At 45.5% G+C, this 25,326-nt stretch overlaps 1 protein-coding gene across 8 annotated transcripts in view; it reads left to right on the plus strand.

The window, feature by feature from the left end:
* RBM47 (RNA binding motif protein 47) overlaps positions 1-25,326 on the plus strand; it is a 378,578-nt gene that overhangs the window by 161,005 nt on the left and 192,247 nt on the right. Inside the window, exon 1 of one of the 8 annotated variants that reach the window (XM_086963948.1) lies at positions 24,346-24,849. The exons of 3 other annotated variants lie outside the window; for them this stretch is intronic. The gene's annotated coding sequence lies outside the window, so the exon portion shown is untranslated. Of the gene's footprint in view, positions 1-24,345; positions 24,850-25,326 lie in introns of those variants that run through there. 4 more of the 8 variants (XM_086963937.1, XM_086963949.1, XM_086963943.1 and 1 more) reach the window with 4 other exon arrangements.

Genomic DNA, 25,326 nt, shown 5'->3' on the forward strand with positions numbered 1-25,326 from the left:
GTAAAGGATACTGTGCCCCAGAAGCGAAAACTCCATGCCCTCCTTTTGTTATATACCCGACGGCAAATCGCTATAAGGTGGGGTAGAAAACACATTTAAGGCATGGTTGGCGGATGTAAGTTATGGCCACACACAACTGGGGCTATTCTGGGAGCTGATGCCTGCGGCTTCCAGACCTAGAGATATTTGGGAACCCTTTTTGCAATGGACTAGGACACAGGCACAATCCCCTCGAACGGGTGACTCGAAGAAGTACCTTAAATATGTTTAGGCTGAGTCCCTGGGAGTAGGAGAAGCTGTCATTCTCTGTTCCGCAGACCCGAGGTATTTGAGGTGCCCCCGCTGCATTTGTTATGTGCGCTGTACATGCACGATGTTCCCATGTTCCCAGATACGCACCTGCATGGGTTGTCCCGTGAAACTGTGATGTGCTATTTGTGTGACCTTTACTCCACCCGATGTTGTTACTCACTCTGAAATGTATATATGTAACCTTGTCCGATATTTTGTGCAGTTGAATCCGACTAAGGTATAACCTATTGACATGACTAGCTTTTGATGTTAGTATTTGTTTTGGCTGTACGCCTGGATTGTACATCCTGTAAGTACTGAATTGGAATATGTACTTGTATATGTATTCTCTCTTTTGCAAATGCCAATAAATACAAACTGCTCTAGAGGCCTAAGGAACTGTGCACGCATGTGTGTGTGTTTGTGTGTGTGCATGCGCGCGTGCGCGTGCCTGTGCGTTTGATGGCCACCTTGTAACCATCTGCAGCGTTAGTTATCACAAGCCCACATTAATCATTGCAGATTTTACAGTGTCAGAGTCCCAATCATTTTTATTTTACAGAGTTTTATATGTCTCTGCCATTACAGGATTTGCACATGAACAATAAATCAATTCGAGCGTTGGGCAGTAACAGAAGACGCCTGGCGGTCCCTTTCGGTTTCTGCTTTCCCAAGGTTTAAGATGTCTTGAAAACATGGACAGCTTGGAGTAAAAGGCATTTCACTGGGCTGTCTTTAAAAAGATCACCAGTTAAATTCCTGCTTGATCAGTTCAGGCCGAGCAGCCATGGCACATACTAATTTGTAAATTAGCCAAGCTGAGCCTGGTTAGAGCACAGAAGGAGTGCACTAGGCGCTGCACCGGGCCGGCTTTAGGCGGTGTGACCGGTGCAGCCGCTGTGTTTAAAAATAACTTATGGCTTTAAAAGCACGTGAACTTCCTTGTGTGCCCTGCACTGCAGTTTAAGCAACAACAAATATGTCAAGATAACCCTGGTGATTAATGGTCCTACTGCTGAGAGATCAGAGTTTTGTCTAGTGGTAGTTTCGACTAATCATAAAGTAGCGCAAAGGGTTAATGTGCCTGTTGCAAAGAACGTGTACCATGCAGATCACAGAACTGAGTGTGAGTGAACTACGAGTAGCGTTTAAAAAAATGAAATGTATGTCAGAGAGAGGCTATGAGGAGATGAGGTGCACTGCTGGAGAGTGGCAGTGAGGGAATTCATGGAGAAGGAGGTCACCAAAAATACTGTGGCACTGGGGTTAGCAGCTCTAAAGCCGGCCCTGGGTCTGCATGGAGGGCGAGTTATCTAGGTGCAACCAGAACCCAGAACTCAATCCCAATGAAACCTGGACACACTGACTTTTGGAAAGTGAAATTATTGACAAATACATATTGCCTGAAAAAATACACAGTTACAGTGACGTTTTGGTTATGATTCTCAGTCCAGCCAAGCTCTGCTCATGACTGCAGATGATGTCACAGATGATATCGAGATGAGATACAAAAATAAATGATGACATAACATATTGCCTCACCATTGACATCCTCTATTTCATCACTAGGGCTACTCAGTTGTTTGCTTGCATCTGCATTGTTACTGGTGTGCTGATGTTGAATTGCTATGCACAGTTTATTGTCATTAAATATCACCTCGTGTTTGGCTAGGCTGTGGGTCCTCGCTCCAAGGCTTGTGGACAAGCACAACGAGACTGGACTCAGGCCAGTCCCAGGGCCAAGTCCCGAGGGGGCATTACACATGCACACCATTTTTGGGCAGGTACAATGAGGACTGACTCCAGGACCAGACAAAGGCCAGGCCCTGCACTAAGGCCAGCAATAAGATGACTAGTGAAGTGGGTTTTCATCATGGGTCACGGTAATTTTCACTAATTTTAGCTCATGTTCCGTTTTTTGTAAGGAGTGTCGATTGAACAAAGGAATCAGTCCTTTTCAGGAATCAATTTAATTCACACATATAATTCTCTGTGTAAAAATTGCATTTCATTTACACTCCCTGTAACTCTTTGTCTGTGTTTTCGATGTCAGTGACCTCTGTCTTAAGTCATTCTGTGGCCCTAGGCCAGTTCAAAAGTTGTTGTCCCTACCTCTATGTTTATTAAATGTCCCGGTTTTTGGTTTTTAAAATCTGGTCACCCCATCAGAAAAGACATAGCCCTTTGGTCATGCACCGCTAGGAGTGCTCAACCCCAATATACCCATGCTCACTGCGTAAGGCATTGAATTATATTTTGGACACTGGTCTCCTAATTCAGAACCTAGCTTTGTCCGCTCATACACGTGTTTAATCCCAATACAGGTTGGCCCACATTAAAAATTTTGTTTGGGTTCCAACCCTGTATTTTTTAATACTGCACTCACATTTGAATAAGCACATTTTGAGTTAAATCACTGTCACACTCATCACCAACCCGCTTCGCTGTAAATCAGGCGTTGTAGCACGCTGGGGGGGCATTCGGCCACCCCAGCGGGGACCCAATGATGAAGCATGTCACCAACTAGTGGTGAGTGAGGGTCCTTTTTACAAAGAAGTAGACTTGCCCCTTCAGATGTGTGTTAACACATCAGTACACAAGGTTGCTACCTCCTGGTTGTCATTATTGGAATTTTCCAGTTTCGAAGTTACCTTAACCGGGTAGGGGCTTTGTTAAGTCTAACACATGTATACTTTGTTCACGTTTTTTGCTTCTTATTTTTCACTGAGTCACTCCTTGGTTGCTTGAAGACTTGAATTATAGCAGCAACAGTTGAGTCCAGGGCCTGGACATTGGACTGGATCTGCATCCAGCCCACTGCATGGAACCAGGCCCAATTACTACTCAGACAATGAAGGCCCTTCCACAGTCATCACTTTTCCTCCAGTCCAGCAGCTACACAAAACGCAGGCTTGGCATTCTTTGCTAATTTGATAACGCAACAATCTGGTCAATTTCCTGCTGCATTTAGAGGTGCTGTGCTTTGGATCAAAGTTTCCTTTTCCTGTCCTCAAAGCTACTCCTCCTATGCCACCCGAAGTAATTTCATAACTAATGTCAATGGTGAGGTGATATGTGATGTTAACAGTGATCTCATCAATTGTGTCATTTACGACGTGTAAGGTCATGGCAAAGCATTGGTGGGGAATTATGGAATTTCACTCTTTTTTTGGACTGAAACCTATAGCCATTTAGTAAGTCCCTAGTTGTGTACAGTGTACTGCTGCAGCTTTTTGGAATACATAAACTACTAGGTAAACATTTCTATTATTATGTAGAAACCTACCTTTTCCTCTGTTAGTTCAGCAGCAAAAGACTGCACTTCTACTAGGTCCGAAATGTTATGCGAAAATGATGTTATATATTATTATTTGGTTTCTTTTAAGATTCATATTATGGTTTTAACTATGCCAGTGGAAATAAATGTAGCCAAGTAACTGTACTAATAAACACAGGTTCACTAAATTATTACTACATTGTAAAGTTAAAGACCTATGTTATTACCACAGGACAACCTACATGACTTAATAAAACAATGCTTAATGTCTCTCAGGTTCCACTCTAGGATCAGGTGATAGAGAAAAACAAACGGGGCCATGCACACAAGGGATGGCTACTGTGATTTTATGTCAAGACAGGAGGCTAGCGTTGTGCATTAACTTTTAGTTACTCCTTATGAGCATGAGACCAATAAAAGCTTCCCTAATACAACTTTACAATTTCACAATGTGAAAAGAATGTTCAGTCCCAACCTATACTGTCTGTCCTCCATCTTCCTACTCTTTTGTTTGCTGTTGCTTGGCAGATAAGTATATAGAGGATATAAGAAGTAGGAATTGATGTGTTTGAATTTGGTTGGAATTTGAGGGAGTTTAACCAATTTATGGTTATTTGCGTGTTTGGATGTTGAAAAAGTGTTCCACTAGGTTTTATTAAGTATGAAAAGTGTATTTTGCTTTTAATTAGTAGAGTGCATTGCTTTATTGTGAGGATAAATGGATGTTTTACAATTTTCTGTGACATTCCATAATGTGGAGTAGTTTTAATAAACACCGCACATGACTTACTTTTAATAAATGTGACGCTTGGAGCTCGAGCCCTGTGGCCGTTACCCTTTCAACATCTAGTCAGTCTGAGGCTGAGGCCCGCGCCTCAGGTTGAGAAGCCAGGGTGGATAGAGCGTGCAATGTACGCTGTCGCTCAGTGTCCTATTGTGATGCTGGATCTAGTTTCTACAGGGTATTGCCACGATTTTAGTGGAAGACAGTGTGAAGGTACTTTGTTATTGTTTTTAGCAACAAGGCTATTTTCTAAAGGAATTAGGCCTACGCAAGCGATTTTGGCTTGTTTCAGCAGGAGCTAAGCATATGAGGCTGTTACGACAGCAACAAAGCACTTGGTAGCGCGTTCTTTAGCCAGGAACGGTCAAACACACATTATTACCTTGAGGGGAGTTTTTCTAATGAAAAGAAAGAGATCAACATTTGGAAAATATAATGAAACGGCTTTGAGTAGCACAGAATTTGTGTTACAAGCCAGTTTTAAATTTGAAAAAAAATATTTGAGTAATAAAATAGAAGGAAAAAAGGAAAATGGAAGTGAGAAAGTGTGAAGAGAAGAAGAAGGAAGAGATGTTGCATATGATGGTGAGTGAGGCTGTGCAGGAGTCGTTAAAGCAGGTTTTAGGGAAAAGAGGACGTAAGGATGTTGATGAGGAGGAGGTTTTCTTAGTGTCAGATGAAGATGACACAAATAGAAGTCTTGGAGGCAAATGTCTCAGGAAAAAGAGACACATGGATGATTAATCCAAGAATAGCGGGGGACTTAGCAGCTCTCAAAGAACTGGTGCCTGAAGCGGCAACCAGGGAGATCAGTTTAACACTGAGAGAGGTGAAGGTTCCAGGCATGCGTTGGAAATGCAAAAAGACAGGGCAATTGAAGAACTAGATAAATATGTTATTTGTTTAGAATATACGGATGGATTGATGAGGAAAGCAAGATGAGCAGTAAGCATAGGAGTAAAGATACAGTGGTAGATCCAGTTGGAGGAAAATGGTTGAACCCACAGGAAATAAGACATCCCAAGGGCAAGGAATGGTGGCCCTTGGATCATTTTGCAGAGTACATAATGGCAAGATTGCGTAGATCCTCAGAGAAGGAGGAACGCAACATCAAGAGGGTTGAGTGCTCAAGGCCCGTCATAGAAGAAAAGGTGACCCTGACACCAAACATGGATCCTGATTTGATAACATATATGTTAAAAAAGGTGAAGGATCACAGAAAGCGGTTAGAGAAATCATTTAAGATCCGTCAGGACAAAGTGTTGGATGTCCTAGGGCCCCCGGTGAAGAAATTTGATTCTGTGGAAGAGACCTTCTTTAAGGGCACTGATGTTGATTTAACACTATTAAGTGGATGGTGTCAGAGGGCGATCTGTTTTCTAGGCACCACAAATGTGGTCCTGTTGCAGGAAGACTTAAAACCTTACTCATGTGGATGAATCCAAAACTAAGTGAATTGGCAAAAAGATAATCATCAGAAGATGCCAATGGCTTACATTTTGGAGATGGTCTGGTGTGGTCTTTGACAAAATACGTTAAGACTTTCACAAGTTTGGATAAAGCACAATACTCCATGGGCAGAGTTTTCTCAAGCTGAAGTTTTTATGGTAGGGCTGGTAGGAGAGGACACCTTACTGAGTGGGCAGGTTTCAGAGCCCAAATCACAATACAACATACCAAGGTTTTGAAGCATACAAGGGAAACCCTGGAGGTGGACAGAGGAGCAGAAATCAGGGAAGAAGAGTCAATTGAGGAAGGGGGATCTCCCCAATCAGAGTCAAGGACAAGGTGAGTACGCGTAAAGTTTCTGGTTTTAGGTCTTGAAGTGCGGGAGGAAGGTTGAGGTTTTTCAAGACTCAGTGGGAGCCAATACCAAAGGATGCAGGGATGTTGCAAGCTTTAGAGGGTTATCGAATAGAGTTCTATTTGGAACCAAACGAGTTGGTGTTTCAGAGAGATTTTGGAAAGTGTGGTTCAGAAAGAGGTAAGACAAATGTTAGACAATAATGCTATTCTGTACGTTCCGGAGGAAGAAAGGGGGTTTGTAAGTACCTTGTTTCTAGTGGAGAAGAAAGACAAGGGCTGGAGGCCTGTAATAAACATACAAAATTTGAATCGGTATGAAACATATCAGCATTCCAAAATGGAAAGAATTCTCTTATTGAGGAATTTACTACAGAACTTGGATTGGATGGTGAAAATATACCTAAAATGCTCTTATTTCACCGTACCAATAGCAAACGAAAGTCAGGGTATTTACAGTTCAGATGGAATGGACAGTTGTATCAGTTCCTAAGTCTCCATTTGTTAGCAGCTCCTTGATGCTTCACAAAAGGTATGCGTCTACTTGTAGGACTCTTGCGAGAAAGGGGGATCAGAATGATAGTTTTTTTTAGACAATATACTGATAATGAATAAAGATCTGAGGGAGCTGCAGAAGGAATTGAATGTGGTGGTAGGTTTACTACAGAGCCTGGGGTTTGTCATAAATATCGACAAGTCAATTACAGTACCCTCTCAGTTGCTGGAGTATCTAGGCTTCGTGTTGGACAATGTGACATGTCAGTTACGGTTACCAGAGAAAAAGGTGAGGAAGATAAGGCAGGAGGTGAACTTAATGTCAAGGAGAGATTTGGTGAAGTTGAGAGAATTGGCATGAGTGACAGGTCTCTTGTCATTGTCAATACAAACAGTATTTCCGAGTCCTTTTCACTACAGGGCTCTTCAATGGTTAGGACTAGCGAAGGGTTTATGGTACGGAGACTCAGTTTGTCTAAACAGAGTTGCCAGAGAGGAGTAAGTGTGGTAGAAGGAGAATTTGAAAGCCTGGAATGGACGAGGAATATTTAGAACAAAGCCACAGTTGGTGTTGGAGACTGATGCATGTAGTTATGAATGGGAAGCATCCTGTTTGGGTCATGAGACAGGTGATGTATGGTCAATGTAGGAATAACAATTGTCTGGAAATGCAAGCAAGTTTGATAGGCATTCAAAGTTTCAGGAGGAATTTAAAGGACAGTTCAGTGCTTTTAAAGATGGACAATGTGACAGTGGGAAAATACATAAACATGTTTGGGGGAAGTAGGTCAAAGAAATTGTAGGAGTTGGCAAAAGAGATGTGGGAATTTTATTTAGAAAACAAAATAGATTTGAAAGATGAGTATTTGCCTGGGGAGCAGAATGTAGTAGGGGATTGAATTTCCAGGAATGTGATGGATTACAGTGACTGGAAGTTGAGAAAGGAAGTTTTTCAAAACATTCGGAGAATGATGGGCACATTGGAAATACATCTGTTTGCTTCCAGACTATCTTATCAGTTGCCAAATTATGTGAGTTGGAGACCGGATCCGGGAGCAATGGCAACAGATGCTTTTTTACTGGACCGGAGAGCAGTGAAGGGTTATGCCTTTCCCCCTTTTTTGAGGATTCAGAGTGTGTGTTGGTTCAAGTAAGGAGACAGAGATATCAGTTGGTAGTAGTCACAACTTTTTGGAATTTTCAACCTTGGTTTTCATCAGTGATGGAGTTAGCGTTGGAACAGCTATATCTGATAAGGTCCTTCAACGGACTGTTGGTGGGTGTAGAGAGAAAATAACATCTATTGGTGGAGTCAGGTTTTCTCAACCTACTAGTTTGGAGGATATTTGGGGTTCTGGAAGATGCTTAGGGCTTTCAGAGTCAGCTTCAAATTTACTCAATGTGTCATGGGCTCCAGGGACCAGAAAGAGAGAGAGAGGAGCATGGAAAGTATGGTTACGTTGGTGTATGGAAAAGGATTTCGATCCCACGGAGGCAGATGATGTAGAGGCAGCAAATTGTTTAGCAGATCTGTTTGAGAAGGGAATGTCTTAAACTGTTCTAGGTCAGCTTTGGCAACAGGACACTCTTTGGCACAAGGTATTTCTGTGGGAAAATCCTGTTAGTCTACAGAGTGTTGAGGGGAATTAATTTGAGGAGGCCACCAAATGCAAACTATCAGACTCTGTGGGATGTAGATTTAGTGTTAGTGTTATTTGAGGGTTGGTCAAGCAACACATATTTGGAAGTGATTGAATAGACCTGGAAAATAGCCACATTACTTTGTCTTGTTTCTTTCTGAAGGGTTTCAATGTTTGGGCTTTGGAGGTGACACATTGGTGTTTACAGCCGATTGTGTGGTTTTTAAGATGTGTAGGCGAACTAAGATGATGTCTGTTTCTGTTTTTTATCCAAGATTTGATGATTCTTCTAGCTTATGTGTAGTACAGTGTTTGAAGGAGTATCAAGCAAGAATGTTGGATAAGAGAGGCGCAGGGGTTTATCAGCTGTTGATTTCTTATGTGAAACTATTTAAGGCAATGACAAATGCTACAATTGCAAAGTGGGTAAAGGCGACTATCTAAGGAATCAGGGGTGGATGTGTCTACATTTACAGCTCACTCGGTCAGAGGGGCTATAGCAAGTAACGTGTGTATGATGGGTGTCCGATTGGAAGATATTTCTAATGCAGATTTTAATTTATGGCAGTGGATCATGTTTCAAAATGTGTTTGCAGGCTTTGAACATGCATAATGCTGGCCTCCTGACATGACATAAAATAACGATTTTTATAGGTTAACTGAATAAAGAATCACAATTTTATTAAAGACAAGGAGACTACCCACTCTTCCCTTCAAGGGGATGAGGGTAGGGATATATGATGGGGAAATGCTATTTTCAAAAGAGTTTTAAAAGAAGAACAAACAAAAGAGGAGGAAGATGGAGAACAGACAGTATATGTTCAGACTGAACATTCTTTTTCAAATTGTGATGTTTTAAGGTTCTATTTGCTAAGCGGTTAATGGTTTGCTGTTCAGAAGGAGTAAAAAAAAGTTAATGCATAATGATAGCTTCCTTGTCTTTAATAAAATCGTGATTCTTTATTCAGTTAACCTATAAGAATCGTCATTCTATATCACTACATGGATTTTACTCCTTGTGCACTGGCATGATTAATTCCTTTGAATATACTGTCTTTGATAAGTCAGCATGGGGTAAACCAGACACACATATCCGCTGAGTGTAGTATACTTTATATTACCATTGTTGAGGGAGAGGAGAGGCATCCGCACCTAATCGAGGCTTCACCTATTTGGGATCATGGCCCCTTCCCACACTTAACACTCTGTGCATCTACATACATATTACATATTTTATATTATAGTAGGGTTTATTGTTTTATGGGTTAGGTCATGGTTTGCTATATGTTAAGATTTGCGTTCTAGTGTGTTACCATTTTATTATGGTTTATTTTACCGTATGCTGTGGTTTAAGTTATAGTTCAATTATCATTTGTGTCATGGTGTTGTTCCTCTTACAAGTTGGTATATTTTCTGATGGTGTGTACTATTATGGTTTGAGTTGTAAGAAATAGCAAAAGATTAACAATTCCAACTCCTGGTCACAGAGGTGCACGCTTGGGCACAACACAAGAGCTCTGCCACCAAAGGCCTGCAGTGCACCTACCACCAGAGTTAGGTATTTTTGAAAACTATTTCTAAACTATATGTTGAATTGGACAGTGTGTCTCTTTCCTCTATGCTTGTTTGTGAAGGACCTTGTCTTAGTGTAAGTCTTTTTGAGCAAGGGGCGAGAGCCCTTTGCAAAAAGTTAAAACTTAATGCACTAAAAGTAAACAATTAAACTTTTCAAACATTTTCCAAAAGTTCTTTTTAAAATAGTTGTGGTTTCCAATTTTATTACAAAATATAAAGCCACCCATCAACATAAATGTCAACTTCTGTCTTCCCTCCTCCAACTTTTCTATTCTCCCCTTCCTGTCACTGACTAGTTTAACCATCACTATTCACATGAAAAACTACAACACATCAGCCAAGAGCACCAAATGTTTTAACTCTTACTGAGGTACTCCGTCATTTAGTATGTCTGCTTCTCAGATAGCTTGCTTTTATCCAAATCTACTTATCCATCCTAAGATGTCGGCCAGCCTTCTCTTTCCACCTCCTTCCCTTTCGCTCTGGGAACCACCAGAGCCAGGTTTATAAAAATTGTACCAGGGTGATGTTCCATCATTTCTAATCCCCATGACGTTCTCCCTGGGATTCATCATCTCACCCCACAATGTCACAGATTCCCACCCCTGTTTTTGCTCCAAATTATCCTCACACTTGCTTCAACACCATGTAATCCTGTCCTGCCTTTTGGCTTCTCTATAAACAAAACACTGAAGCACATTTAGCAACACCCAAGTACATCTGGCATCCAGTATTGGCTGGCACGGATCGGCAGTGGCGGTTCGGGGCGGGGAGGTTGGTGGGTGGGGGTATGGAGACAGACGGACAGGGACTAGGTGTAAATTAAAATGTAATTCAACTTAACTCCTTGCCGCATCCTCCCTAGCCGCGTCTCTCCTCTGCTGGCAGGAACAAGGCACCCAGGCTGAAGCTCCCCATGGCCAATCACAATGCTGTATTGCAATTGGTCTGAGCGCCATGGTTTGGCGCTCAGACCAATGCCGTCTAGGTGGAGAACATGTTAGGTGCACATGACTGTTTAGCCAGCCCCAGAGGGCCGACCAAACATTCATGCACACTTTAGGGAGTGCAAACCACTCCACCCTTCCCCAGCTCTGTCAGCACTCAGCAGCCCGCCCCACCTGGCAAAGATGGCGCGCCTGCAATAGGAAAAACAAAAATGATAATAACTTTTAGTTATTATCATTTTATTTTTCCTTCCACTGGTGAAAAGTAGTGGGGCAACGCTCCTCCGCCTTAGCGAGGAGCCGCCACTGCTGGCATCAGTTAATAAAACAAAATGTGTGCCATCACAGAGGTTCATTGTTGGTTTCATAGAGCCCGATTATCAAAAAAAGTTGGAAATTGTGTTACCCAACTGTGTTTATTACATGTGGTCAGCTTGGTTAAACTCTAACTCATTACCAGCGCCCCTTTATTTTAGAATTGCCTACCAATCACCCCTTTTTGTATTTTTCTTGGTTTGTCCTCCTTGTGTTATATGTACTGGGTGCAGGATTGTATCCCACTGTATAATTGTTCACCTTATTTTGTCAAATTATTAGCATTTATTAAATCATTGTCCGGCTGGACAAGTTTTCTTATAGCACACATTGCTGTCTATAATTTATTAATTGCCCCGTATGTATTTTGCTTAGTTAAGGACCTTTGTTGCCTGTTATATTTTTGTCTCTTCAGAGACACCATATTTTCCCTTTCCCCAGTACTCCACCAATTCTCGGGGTACTAGCTCTCCTGTTCCACAGTCAAAATAACACAAGTAAATCTCTGAAAACTGTCTGGTTTGTATATTGCCTTCAAAATGTTTGGGAATACCCATGGGAAATGTTCAAGTTTGTGTGTGTTCTCAAAGTCTGGCAAGTTGATTCATCCTGCTACTCCACCCCTGTGTGCAGATTTACTCACACTAAATATTCCCAACATACTGTAAGAATTTTACGTGAGAGGAAATTAACTTACGAATGCATATTCACATTTTGCAAATAAAGAAAGTGGCTTTTTAAAGTAGTTTCTCGCATACGCATCACTTTATGCGCAAATACGATTGCAAATCGGGTCCATGGTCTTTCGAGAGGGATAGTAGTACATTTTGATACTTTGATAATTAGTCCCCTAACAACCACGTACATTTCTCAGTCATCATAAATGAACTGTATTGTTCGCATCAATAACTGATACCAGGTTGTTCGAACTATTTCCACTAAACAGTGATTCACACTGGCACCAGGAATTTCCTGATAAATGTTCCTATCGTGGATCATACACTGTGAGGTACACTTTTCCGTCACTACACAAAGATGCCCGAGTTCTACTCTAACGAGTGGCCAGATGCCACTTTAATATTTGCCAATGTCTTCTTCTAAAGTAGTCCACTTTCTTCAGAGCTCCATAAAATACTTGTATTAATCCCAGTGTCACTAATCTGTCATCTGTTTTGCTCTCAGACTTGAAAAACAAAAGGCAGGAGAATTTCATTACTCACCTAGCCTAGCGACTGCGTTGCATTATCTTTGTCAAGGAAGTAATTTACTCACATAAGTTTAAAGATATTTGAACATCAAAAAACAGCCCATCAATAGCACTGTTATGGGTAACCACATTTCCATTACTCTTGCCTTGACTTTCATTAGAACAAACACATCCTCCTAGAATCAGAACCATAAGGCATCTCCAGGCAAAGAGCACAAAGCACACCTCTGCATCAAAGGGTCTATCACAGTCTGCTGAGCCCTCTAGACATTATGTGTAGTCAATTGAGGGTATATCTTGGAATATGAACTTTAAGGAAACCTATGTCTTTAAGAAGGAAAGCCTAATTTGCTGACAACAGTACTGTCATGTTCGATCAGTTAAAGGCTCTCTCAAATTCCTGCCAATCACCCCTTTAACTTTAGCATTTTAAGGCCTCCAGGCAGCTTTTAACAGTCAATGATCTATTGTGTACAATATTGCTACTTAAAATAGCCTTAGGGTCAGTCAATTTCTTACCACTGATTGGAGTTGTGTCAGTTTCATTTGTTTGCCTATTATTCGCTGGCTTTCCTTCCTCTTTTCTGTTTGTCCCTCCACTGAAGCATAAATTCTTTACTGTCCTTATGACCGGATGAATTGTATCCTTCCACAGCTCAGATGAGGGAACTCATTTTTTTGTTTCTTAGAGACGTCCATGGGAGCGCATGTGTTTTCTTGCTCATATCCTCATGTGGGGGGTAACATGTACATTGCCCAGGGATTTGACTAAAGAAGACACTTAATTGGATTAGTTTTGTCTCCTGAATCCATGAGTTGATTGATGATGAAAGCCACTGTCTTGGCACACACACGCAGTATTCAGGATGCTGGAGGAGGGCAGGCTGCTGAACTCACTAAACTGGTGTTTAAGGCTATAAATACATTTAGCATGCCTGAAAGGAGATGTCTTTCCACCTGGAGGTCTATAAATGTGCTCCTTGAGCTGCTGCAGAGCCCCAAGAGGCCAGAGCATTTGCATCAGTTCCTAGTTTTGTGGAAGGTAAATTAGACCTTGGAAAGCGTTTCCTTTTTAATCCTAACACTTCTTATTCAAGGCCTCTGACCGCTGTTATGTTCTTTTAAGTAACTGCAACTAGTTTTCTGTGTTAGTCTTAAACTCGATCACATGCTTTTTAAATTCTTTTTAGAGTTTCCTGCGTTGAAAGCATTTGAAAACTAGACCATGGTGTTTATAAAGGTTTATATTATTATATTAAATGTACAGTTTTTAGACACCTTTATATATCTATCTGTTTCCCTTTAATGTTTTGAAATGTTTTTTCATTTACTTTTTTAACAATGCAATACAAAAAAGCATTGGTTGAGCCAATAACTCGGGACTCATATAATAAAGGTGGGACCTATTTACTTTGTGAATACTTCTTAAAAGGGAAGTTTGTAAAAATGGCTTACGCTGTTTGCAATGCACTGATGGCCCATTAAAATAGTGGATCGAATCTGGGAGCCTCAGAAAATGAATACGCTAGCGCTTTCTAATGTCCAGAGACAAATGTTTTTCAATGATTTGAAATTCCATAGTGCAAAATTCTTTTAATTGGGAAACAGATTTTCAGAAGTACATATATTCAGGTGCACCGCGGCCATTTCAAATCCCTTCTTGGAAGCGAGCGTCACACCCAAAAACAAATATTTCCAAACGTTGTCCTATTGTTGAGGTACTGACACACATTACCTGTGTGACTAACAGGGCTCAACACAACAAAACCCCTCACTTTCAACTATTGTTTCACAACAAATAAACTGGTAGTCTTAAAGTGCTGAATGTACATGAGAAGCAGCTACAGGTGTAAGATTATATATCCTGTATCACCCACTGACTATCTTATTTCACAAACAACACCTGTGAATGTTGGTTATTACCATTGCATCACTGAACTATAATACTTAAGAGAACATCTGAATTCTCAGACGGTCATTGTAAACAATGGGTTTGGAGTGAACGCTAACTGGCCCACTGCCTGAAAAGATCACTGGCTCTTTTCTATTATTTCACTGGACAACTGCAGCCATGCACACTGCTCCTGTTGGTGCTGTCATGAAATGGCTGCATCGACTGGCAGAGGGGATGCTGGCTAAAGGGCAGAAGGAGTGTTTTTCCCCACAGTGGCACACTGGTGGTCTCGATGAGTAACCAAATGCATAGTCTAATAGCAGTACTGACTTGTGGAGCAGGCAGTGTTGTGACAATGATTGTCTGCACTTTCATTTCTAGTCTTTCCCTGTGTCACTCTAACTCTCACTACAGGGCCCGCTCTTCACGTCACTGGGCATATTTGAGCATTTTTCAGAGAATAACCCATCCAACTTCTAGTATGATAGCTCAATGTGGGGGCGTCTTTATCATAAAGGAAGTTTATATGTTGAGATGAGTGGCTTGAATTGGGGGACTAATGATATCATTAATATGTTGTTACCCACTAATAATTGTATTAATGCAATACAAGCATATCGATTAGTGCAAAAACTGCTTGGGGGAAAGCACTTTTGGCAGCTGACAGGTCTTCCCAAAAAAGTGAACCAAAAAAGTTTTGGAACATAGGAGCAGGTGCGGGAAACAATGGGGGAATAACATAAAACTAAATCTGGGTGGCATGAGGAGGGGCAAAAGAGCACACAATGGAGACAGCAACACTAAGCTTGGGGAGAAGCACAAGAACAAGAGCAGCACACAAGGAAGAGAAAAACAAAGCGTGCAGGGATGGCGGGTGTTTGGAGGGGTGAAGCAGCACAAAAGGGAGAGAGAAACACAGAGCGCGCAGGGATGGCGGGTGTTTGGAGGGGTGAAGCACCACAAAAGGAAGCGAGAAACACAGAGCGCGCAGGGATGGCGGGTGTTTGGAGGGGTGAAGCAGCACAAAAGGGAGAGAGAAACACAGAACGCGCAGGAATGCCGGGTGTTTGGAGGGGTGAAGCAGCACAAAAGTGAGAGAGAAAAACAGAGCGCGCAGGGATGGCGGGTGTTTGGAGGGGTGAAGCAGCACAAAAGGGAGAGAGAAACACAGAGCGTGCAGGGATGGCAGGTGTTTGGAGGGGTGAAAGAGCACACAAAGAATAAAGAAACACAGAGCGTGCAGGGATGGCGGGTGTTTGGAGGGGTGAAAAACTACAAAAGGAAGAGAGAAACACAGAGCGTGCAGGGATGGCGGGTGTTTGGAGGGGTGAAGCAGCACACAAAGAATATAGAAACACAGAGCGCGCAGGGATGGGGGGTGTTTGGAGGAGGGAAGCAGCACATGAGTGCGAGATCTACAAAACACATTCCCTTTCATGGAATGCTGAAACAAAAACAAAAAAGAATACAATTTACCAAAATTACAATAAAGATGCTAAGCTTATACGGAGGCGCAAACAGAAGGGTAAGGAAAGCCAATGAATAAGAAACAAGCAAATGAGAGAGATAAGGAAGCCAACCGATTATAAGCAATGGTGAGGTGAGAAGCAAATAAGCTTGCTAACTGAAAGAGCTGAGGGGTGGAGTTCAACTGGATATATTGGAAGGGGCTGATTATGTCATTCTTCTTTGCTGAAGATGGAATATAGAACGCCAGTCTGAAAAACTTTGTTTACAGAAATTCCCAAAATTGAACGTGGCATAGTTTCTCTTTAAGCCAGTGGCTAACTCTGCACCAGAGCTCACCCACTTGAGCTTTAGTCTCTTAAAGGTCTGTTGTTCGATCAGCTTAGCAAAGACAAAAAGCAGATCGCGGACTAGAGTTCCAAGGCTTCTTAATTCCTTGCGGTAGCAAGGACCTTTGCCCAATATCCCGTTATGCATAATACAGCCTATTTTCAATCTTATCCTGAATTCTACCGTAAGCCCCTAGGACTGACTTAACATGGTCACATTAGTGCTAAGGCAGGTACATTCTGGCTGTGTGATTCTACACTCTTTGTGTTCTGGCATTGATTTTGGTATGGCTGGCGTAGAAATAGATTCATAAGTCCAAATGTGCCACAACCAGATCATGTTTTACCTCTGTTTGGTGGCTAGCAAGATAAATCTTCTGAGAAGTAAAAGTTGGAAGTCAGTTCCTTTGTCAACTGCTTCAATTAACAAGATGAAGTTATGGTATTTTGACAACTGCGTCAATTAACGTGATGAAGCAGAGATCTGAAATCAAAAGTATCCCCATGTTTCTGATCTGCTGTGTGGGAGTAGGAAGAAAGCCCCAGTTTGTAGGGGAGGTAAATGGAGGTGACGCCAGATCGGCTCTACCCGCGATATGACTTCAGTCTATATTCTGTACAGACTCAAGAACCGTTTCTTCATCCAAAAATGTATTAGATCAGAAACATTGCTATGCCAGCATGCTTCTCTGGGCAGTTGTGTATCGTGGAATTGTCTATGTGCATCTAGAAGTGCATCTTGTTTTAACCCCTTCACTGCGGCGGCTATTCCGCCGCAGTGCTAAGGGGGCGGAAGAGCGGCGGGCGCATGCTGGTGACGGAACCGCTCCGTCACCAGCGTCAGTTGCGCTGTGCTTATAACGGAGCGGTTCCGTCATGGCCCCGCCCGCTCAATAGAACGCTCTGCGCAGGCGCGGAATTCGCGCCGCGCATGAGCGGCGGGCGGGCCATGACGGAACCGCTCCGTCATCAGCACAGCGCCACCGCAGCTGATGACGGAGCGGTTCCGTCATCAGCATACAAGGGGTTAATATAGTACTTGAGCCAACATAAGCATGCAGATATTAAAGAATACGTAAGAGAAGGAAGAGCCATGTGCTACTTTGTATGGCACTCAAATTAATTAATCCTGTTTGTATTTGTTCACTCCGGGTTTGAAGAAATGGTTTAACCCATACTAGCACACATTCCTTAAGTCCACCAAACAGGATTGTATGGTCCATTGTGATATATGCTGAGAAAAGGTCCAGGATAATCAATGCTGCTTGCTGACCTTCGTCAACTGCAATGATGAAGTATTCCCTGATATTTGCCAGATCTGATTTTGTAACTCGTAAACGTCTACCTCCTGACAGATGAGCAGTCAGGATGAGGTTCTGCTGAATAAATTCTCACAGTTGAATAGTAACTTCTCCTTCAAGGAATTTGGCAAAGAGGCCTTGAGGTCCAGTGGTCTAGTTTCAAATTCTTTGGAAGTATCCCTTAGGTTTCTTTAAGGGAGGTCTAATTATTATGTGTTTCAATAATTTAGGAACTGCTGTGTAACTTGGAAGGGAGAAGTTAATATTGCAAGTTGTGTAAGCATGCAAAAAGTGATGGAAGAAATTCATGAATTAATCTCAACCACTGGTAACCACTTGGGCCGCATCCCAGTCCATTGTTAATTTGCACACCATGTCACTTCAGTTGGACTATATACAAATCAGTCTTGACCCTGCTCCAGTGGTAATAGACCAGCCCAAACTGCAAGACCAGGTCCTCCCTAAACCAGAACACAAGCAACCCAGGACAGGTTTCACCGTAGGTAGGGCTCTTCACCAGGATACAGCCTAGTTGAAGTGACAGTGTGCATAGGACCCACATCTGGGCATGCCTGCCTCACTTAGGGTGACACACTAAAATATACAAAAAGTGATGGAAGAAATGCTTAAATTAATCTCAGCCACTGGTATTCACTTGGGCTGTATCCCAGTTCATTGTTAATTTGCAGACCCTGCCACCTCAATTGGACTATATACAAATTAGTCTTGACCTGGCTCTAGTGGGAACAGACCAGCCCGAACTGCAAGGCCAGGACGTCCCTAAATCGGAACACAAGCAACGCGGACATGTTTCACCCTTGTTAGGACTCATCACTCAGATATAGTCTGATGCCAGTGACTATGTGCTTATGACCCACATCTGGGCATGACTGTCTGATTCAGGGTGACACACTAAAGTATACAAAAAGTGATGGATGGAATGCTTGAATTAACCTCAGACACCGGTAATCACTCACACCGCATTCCAGTCCTTCATTATATTGCACACCATGCCATCTCAGTTTGGACCCAGCTATATCCAAATCAGTCTTGACCCTGCTCCAATGGGTATGTTCCAACCTGGACTGCCAGGTCTTCCCTGAACCGAAACACAAGCAACCCAGGACCGGTTTCACCTTAGTTAGGGCACATCAGCCAGGTAGGGCTTGGCTTCTGTGACAGAGTGTCCAATGGTGCAAACTGAGGTGGCAAAGCGTGCAAATTAACGATGGACTGGGACACGCCCCTGAGTAATTTCTAGTGGCTGTGATTAGTTCAAGCACTCCATCAATCACTTTTTTGTATACTTTAGTGTGTCGCTCTAAGTGGAACGAGTATTGGTTGCAACTGTTCCAGTTCAGGGAGGACCTAGCTTGGTACCTCAGACTGAACTGTCTCCACTGGAGCAGGGTCAAGACTGATTTGCATATGGCTGGGTGCAAACTGAGGCGGCATGGTGTGCAAAATAACGACGGCCTGGGATGCGACCCTGAGCAATGAGGTAACACATCAAAAGCATGATGTGGTACTGGGGCTGTCGTTAACCCTCTTTGCGCGGGTACATTCTTCCATTTGATATGTAGTCTGGACAAGAATGTGGGCAGTTTGCAATGTGTTCTGTAAACAATGATCTTATGATGCTATTTACCGAAATAATTTCTGATTTCGAAAAGGCAGTGCAGCATAATCACTTTTATTAATGCTTGCTTGGCCATATCATGCAACTATTGGCAAACTGCCTTGATAATCAGTTACCAGTAAAGCGAACATTTTAAGGAGACAAACTGTGTGCCCAAATCTAGTACGTCCATTTAAAAGCCAGAGTAAAATGCTTGAAAAAAATATGTCGGCAGACTTTTGAGTGAAGTACAGGTGTTGAAATTCGGCTCATTCAGGTTTATGTTTACATGTAGTTTTGCCCACGAACAGTGGCTTTTAAGAATAGTTTCTGAATCATCACGTCAATATGTTTCATACCATGTTTAGGTATGTGTGCTCTCAAAATAAAAGAGCCCACTATCTGCTCGTTGAAGATTAAGTCTGCAGAGGGCCGCAGAACAGAGGTTTTTGTTCATGCATGGCCAACTTATCCGTTCATCCGTCTGAGGATGATAACTGATGGGCATTTGTGCTCCAATAAAAACACCTGCTATTCAAGCTGCATATCTGTTCAGTAGGATGTGTGTTTGGCAAAAACAGTACTCAATATTATGGTGCAAGAAGGACACCATGAGCCAAAATGCAAGCAAGGAAAATAGGCCTCCGACCTCTGTTTTGGTAGTAGAAAATAGCTATTATTGGGTTGTAACGGGTTCCTCACACTTTTGGCCCCAGGTACCACTGCACCTGAGGCTACTAATGCGCACAGATATGCACTTATCGGACACAGCAACTCCCTGATGCCTACTCAGGGAGGGGTGAGGGAGCGTTAGCAAAATTAGGAAATTTCAGGCACCACTCCAGCTCCTGTCACACCCCTCAGGCCACACGAGGGCGTTTTACCTCTGAGGCTGTGGCACCCAACACAAGATCCAGATCACGTAAGAGTGCTGTGCCAATGGGAGGGAATTTCATAAACCACTCCAAGCACACGACACAATTCTAAAGCCACATGTTGAAACTCCACGTCTTACACTTCCCTGCTGGTTGTTATGTTGGGGGCCCTGGGCCCTCATTGCTAGAAGGACTGACGCAGACACAGGCAGGTACTGAGTACAACTGGCCCAGAGCACGTGCGCTCGGCCCCTTTTATTAAAGCTGTGTCACCTGACCAGTGACATCAGTGGTGGGTGGGTGTTCAGTGTGCTGGCTTACAGAGCACTAGACTGCTGACCGTGATTCTGGATTACTACATCCCTCCCAAACTTCGGGGAAAATGAAAACAAATGAGAGTCCAACCTGTGGGAGAAAAAGTACAGTTCGCAAACCCCACGATAAAGTTCCACCTGTGGGAAAGAAAATGTATGTACAAAATAACACTGGACTCCATACTTTGAAGTGAGTCTCTTTGGTGGATTGCAGGTCGCAGATGGTGTAGTTGCTGCATCCAGGACTCATGAGTCACTGTGGCATGGTTTGCCGTTGTTTGGCGGGTCCTATCTTCTGTCTGTGCCGCCTGGACGTTGTTCTTGGTTTTGCCTTTGCTTGGCACCACTGGTGACAGTTGGTAGTTAGATAGAAGGGTGACGTGGTCCGAGTATTGTTTTCTTCTCGGTTCTCCTCTTCAGTCCTGGTCCTTGGTGCTGTCTCTGGGCAGGCTTCAAAGTGTTTCTGGGCAGATGAAAGGAGTAGGTGCATACATCCCTCTCACTAGGATGCCCCTCTTCGCCGGTGTTCTTCTCTCACAAGATGTCCGGGAGGACCTCTTTGCCAGGCTTCCACTGGACTGGTGTTGTCGGTCATGTTGCTCCACCATAGCCTTCGGGCCGTGAGCGGGGCGCTCCACGATCTTCACCGTTGTGTCCTAGTTCCACCTGAAGGTTTGCTGTTGACTCTTTTCTTGCACTCGAAGCTTCCCTCTCAGTGGGTCTTGCAGACGCACCGTCATGGATCTGTCTCTCTTGCGGGACTTGCTGCCACCAGAGTCCCTTGAGGCCTTTGCTTCTTGGGCTGCCACGGGTTGGTGTGGAGTGGTCAGTTCCTCAGCCGGATGTGTGAGCACTCTCGCCATCCAATCTTCCGCTCAACCCCAAAGGTAGATTGTTGTCAAACAGTCCAAACTTGCCTTCTTCTGCGATTGCCACATTGATGGATGGCTTGTAGGTGGATATCTTTGCCTTGTATCGCCGGTGTTCATGCCAGGCCTTGTTTGTTCTCTGCTGCACTCCGGTGTTCTGGTGCATGTCGCCATCTTCTCCTGATGTTTGTGTGAGTTGGCTGGTCACCTCTCTTCTCTTCTTGTGATCTTCTGGTAGCACCGTGGCACTCGTTTCCCTTCTTCTCCTCCTTTCCTTTCACGACGTGGTTGGTCCTTTTCCGTTTCTCCAACCACCCAGGCCATCTCCGTGTGGCGTGCACTCCACACGAATCTCCCTGGTTGCGTCCTACCCTTAGGACACGCCTTCTCTTCTTCCGATGGCCAAACCAGGCATCGCACCTTTCTTCCTGTCGCTCCTTCTTTACTTCGGGTCGGTGACATCAGACCTCTTCTGGGTCCCGTCCATGGACCACTTCTTGATCTATTCAGTGATCATGCCTTTGATCTTCTGGCATGTCATCGCAGTCGTGATCTTCTGACTGCCAACTCCTCCTTCTCTTTTCTGGGTGATCATCTGATTGGTCAGTTGCTTCCTTTCTTTTCTGGGCGACCAACTGACTGGTCATCTCCTTTTCTTTCCGGGCGACCAACTGACTGGTCATCTTCTCCTTTCCTTTCGGGGGGGCCAACTGACTGATCACTTTCTCCTTTTCTTTCGGGGTGACCAACTGACTGGTCATCTTCTCCTTTTCTTTCGGGGTGACCAACTGACTGGTCATCTTCTCCTTTTCTTTCGGGCGACCAGACGACTGGTCCGCATCTGGCGGTGACTTTCTGACAAGTCATCTGCGCTGTGACCTACTGACAGGTCTCCGAGGACGCGATCCCTGCGTCACTCAGTCGTGGTGGCGTGGAGTTCCTTCACTCCTTGCGCGGTCCTGCGCAATGCTGCGCTGTCCTGATGTGTGGAGTTCCGTCACTCCTTGCGCGGTCCTGCGCAATGCTGCGCTGTCCTGAGGTGTGGAGTTCCTTCACTCCTTGTGCGTTCTGCGCAGTGTTGTTCTGTGGCGTTGGCGTGTCGCTGGTCAGCGTCACTCTGGCGCTCTTGATTCTTGGCGCTCTTGGCACTTCCCGGCGCAATGTTGCGCTGTCCTGTGTCACTGGGCAGTGACAATGGGTTTGTGAACCCTGTGTCCATGCTGACACTGCAGTCCTGCGCAGATTGCGCTGCGTCTTTGGGCGGGCTTCCTTGTTGCTGTGTGGTGTCCTCTGCCGTGAGTCTACATTGCTTTCTGCGGTCCCAGTTGCCTCTGTGCTAGTTCTGCACTCTTGGGACGTCGCTGCGTAGTGCCTCTTGTCCTCACCACTGAGTGGTGCTCTGGCACCGTTCTGGCATGTCTGGGTTCCTCACATCGTCCTGGGGCACGTTCAGTGCTTTGGCAGCCTCGTGTTTGCTCCAGTCTGGTTATAGGGCTTTGCAGGTGCAACTTCACCATTGGCCACTGGGTGGCAGTCAGCTTCGATCCCTCAGCAACCTTCTTTGCCGGTAGACCTTCTGCTGGAATTTTCTCTATCTGGACCCTCGCACCGGGTGGTTCCGTGGTGCTCCCGGTTGCTCTGTCCGGGCAGGAGACTACTTGATGGCAGTGGGAGAGAAAATGAAGGACAGGTCACCTCTGGTGAGTGCAGCTTGCTGGGGACGTGCTGGCTCCGCTTTAGGCAGTGTTGGAGCTCAAGGGCGGGCATATGGGTACTTGGCAGAGGTCTCGGCGGTCGGGCCAGGCTCGGATTGTCACTACACGGGTGGGGGTTTGAGCTGCTGCGTGGGCACTGTCTGGGTGCAGCTTTATAAGTCTTTTTACCCTGCCGCTGCAGCTCGCCTGGAGATCGCACGCTGCGTGGCAGGGAGGGGTAACCTTCCACTCCGGTGAAGCGGGAGAGCAGTATGCGATTCTCCCCTCGCAGCCGGCCTTGCTCTTCACGGCCTCGTAGAGGAGGGGGCTGGTGCTGTTCCTTGACGCGGGTGGGCTCCGCAGTAATACACGACGTGTTGCCGCACAGCGGGGGACAGAAGGCATCACAGGCAGGCCGCGGGTGGGCTCCGCTGGTCCTGCTGTAGTCAGTTTACTTTCCGGGCACCATGGCCATGCGGGTAGGCTCCGCTGTCGGCCTACAGCGCCTCGCAGCACTCCACACGCTGCAGGCGTTTTCCTTCACCCCGCCGCCGCATTTATCACACGCTGCGCGGCGGGGACACTGCAGGCAGGCCGCGGGTGGGCTCCGCCGGCGCTGCTTTATTTTAAAATGAAAGTGCCTGCAATTACGCCCGGCGAGGCGCGCTGGTCATGCGGGTGGGCACCGCTTATGATGATGGTCACACGGGGGGCGCTCCTTGCATGCGCGGCCCCCCAGGCTCGCCTCCGGGCCTTCTTCGCTTCGCGGTTTGGCTCCGCTTGCAGGGACAGTGCCTGGCAGCTCTTCTCACGCTGCGGGCACCTCGCCTTTCGCTGCGGGCTCACCTCCTTCGCTGGACCCGCCACGGGTCGGCTCCCTAGCTGCAGGGTCGAGGTGGGCACTCGGCTTCGTTGTCCTTCTTCGCCCCAGGCAGGGGCTCAGTCGCGGCCGGCACAGGTGGGCTCTGGTCGGTCCGCTGCACTCTCTCCTCACGCCGGGGGACTCACGCTGGGCTTGGAGGTGCGGGGTGAGCTCCCGGTCACCTCGTCCTGGACATCTAGGCCCCGGGGCACGGCACACGCCCCTCAGGCCTCTCGGCGGCCGGCGCCGCTTCCCCAGGGGAATGCCCTGCACATGGGCACTTCCCTTCTTCTTTCCGGGGTGTTGCAGCTGCGGCACGCGTGGCTAGTGCTACCGCCTCTCGTCGCCAATGTTATGTTGGGGGCCCTGGGCCCTCATTGCTAGAAGGACTGACGCAGACACAGGCAGGTACTGAGTACAACTGGCCCAGAGCACGTGCGCTCGGCCCCTTTTATTAAAGCTGTGTCACCTGACCAGTGACATCAGTGGTGGGTGGGTGTTCAGTGTGCTGGCTTACAGAGCACTAGACTGCTGACCGTGATTCTGGATTACTACACTGGTGACTGTGGGAGGGGCTAGAAGCATCGCTTCCACGGGGTGAAGGTCGGAGAGAAGTGTATAGAAATAGACTGATGTCGAATCTGACTGACAAGTTTGTGAAGACATCGCCATGTATATGCCGTTCATAATATTCAGATTTGCAGGTGCCGATGCATTCCGTCAAACGACAGAATACCCGATCGGGCTCTATTCCAGTCCTATTTTTATGCACTTGTAGTTTCGGTTTTGCCATTCACCTGCAGAGCTGTCAGTCACGCGGGCGCCGCGGCAGGCTGAAGCCCCCTGCAGGCTCCCCGTGGGCAGCGCTGCCTCCACCTGAGCACGCCCCGGGGCAGCCGCCTGAAACCGCATTCCGAGCAGGAATGCAGCTCTGCAGGTACGTCTGTCTCCTCAGGACGCGTGACTACCGGTTCCTGGCCAGCACCATCCCTCCACATGACTCAAAATTCATTCAGACAACGCCGGTTCCGCTCTGGCGTGCACTTTCCCTCCCTTTTCAGCCTGTTTTGCTAAATTTCATCTCCTTTTAATAATGCTTGCAGCGCTGTTTACAGTCCTCTGCCCCAGCCGAGATAAAGCCGTTTCTTCGCAGAGATTACCAGTCGGTGTTTGGGGTACGGCGCAGTGACGCGGCCGCACCTCCTCCGCTCTGCAGGCCCGGCGCGCGCACCACGAGTCCTCGGTGCCCTTGAGAGCTGCGCGAGACGCCAGGCGGGAGACACAGGTGCCAGGTACGTCCAGCGCGAGCTCGCCCCACTGCGTGGTCCCACGAGCCTCGCGGATCCAATTCCGCGTCTAGGTATTTGTTACCGAGAGGCGGAAACGGCAGCCAGAAACCGCTTTTACCGTCCGGTGGTTGCACAGGTGCCGCCCGCAGGGAGACAGGTGCAGCGCCCCTGCTGCAGACGCTGGGTTTTGGTTACTTTGTTGCTTTTCATGACTTTTATTGAGATTTGCTGGTGTTTTCAGTTCCTGCACATGTTTAGTGATTGTGTGTAGGGCGTGTTGGGTGAAAGGACGGTTGGAAACTTGCTGGCTTCGTGAACTGTATCCAAGAGCAGTTTTTTTCGGTTAGACACACCTTGTGTAAAGTGGAGCAAGGAAGGCGCGGCGAATGGGCGCTGCTGAAACCTTTCCTTATCGGCTTTTTTTCAAATGATGTAGGACGTTCTAAGATAGTTTTACTTAATCTTTTGACTGCTTTTATT

This window comes from Lissotriton vulgaris, chromosome 3_2, assembly GCF_964263255.1.
Source record: "Lissotriton vulgaris chromosome 3_2, aLisVul1.2, whole genome shotgun sequence".
In the NCBI taxonomy this organism is placed as follows: Eukaryota; Metazoa; Chordata; class Amphibia; order Caudata; family Salamandridae; genus Lissotriton; species Lissotriton vulgaris.